The following is a 1,080-nucleotide window of genomic DNA, read 5'->3' as shown; positions in this document are numbered from 1 at the left end:
TTATAAGACACAAGGGATTGCGAAAGCACTTGTGCCTTCCTTCGCTGCCTTCGATTTGGGGTACTTGCGGCCTGTGGACCCAGACTTCCTTGGGCAAGAGCAAGCGAGCAGAGCACCGCCAAGGGCCACCAGCAACGACCCTGCCCAGCCAATGAAGATTGCAGATCCAAACTCATATTTGGTGTTGACCGGGGTGAAGGAGTTGTAGTCCTGCACAATCGTGTTGCCGTACCATGAACATGCAACCAGAGCAGCCAGACCTCCCAGCAGGAAGATAATGCCCCCGGTCATGGCGATGCGTGCCTTCTTCACCTTGTCGTCTTCACCACACTTGGTACATTTCATGCTCACAGCGGACACCACAATGAAACCACCATCAGCTCTCGCGTGGCCTGTAGAGAACCGGACAGCGCCAGGATGCTGTCTTACACCTTGCACTGCATCTGGCCCGTGCTCTGGATGGCGCAGCTCATCCACAGCCCCTGGTTGACGGTGATGGTCGTGATGATGCTGTTCCCGGTGTAGGAGCTCATCTGCCACTGGGGCAGGATGGTGGGCACGATCATCCCAATCCAGCCCAGCAGCGCCAGTACGAAGCCCATCATCTGCAGTCCTGAGTTCGCCATGATTGATCCTGGCCTCTGCAGCACCTCCCCTCCAGTCCTGTCAAGTATCACGCATCAGGCGTGACGCTAACGCATTTCAGTGTGGTGTTACCGCATGACCGCACTGAAATGCATTGTCACGCATTTTTTGCCACTCTGCTGACAGCACTGAAACAGCGCCTCTGACACCTCTGTGCCATGCGCCCGGCCCGGCTGCAGCAGACTTCACTTGCCAGGCTCGGACTGTAACACTAAAGAGTTAACAGATTGTGCGCTCACTCGTGCCCTGCTACAATGTTACAATCTGCCCGGCAGCTCTGTGGCACCGCGGGGTAGATAATGTAACCTCACGCCCTGCAACAGGAAACGAGGCGGGGCCGGGGTTGGGTTTGGACTAGACTGGACTTGAGTTTGTAAGGGGCTGGCTATGCAGTAGGCGCCAAATTCAATCATGGCATGGCCCGCAGCATCGCGC

At 56.5% G+C, this 1,080-nt stretch overlaps 1 pseudogene; it reads right to left on the bottom strand.

Moving 5' to 3' along the window:
- Positions 1–626, bottom strand: LOC144823511 (claudin-7 pseudogene; annotated as a pseudogene).
- Positions 627–1,080: the final 454 nt, after the last annotated feature.

The sequence above is a fragment of the Lissotriton helveticus genome, chromosome 3_1 (genome assembly GCF_964261635.1).
Source record: "Lissotriton helveticus chromosome 3_1, aLisHel1.1, whole genome shotgun sequence".
NCBI classification, from domain to species: domain Eukaryota; kingdom Metazoa; phylum Chordata; class Amphibia; order Caudata; family Salamandridae; genus Lissotriton; species Lissotriton helveticus.
The sequence above is the reverse complement of the archived record's forward strand: the minus strand, read 5'-3'. Positions and strand labels throughout refer to the sequence as shown.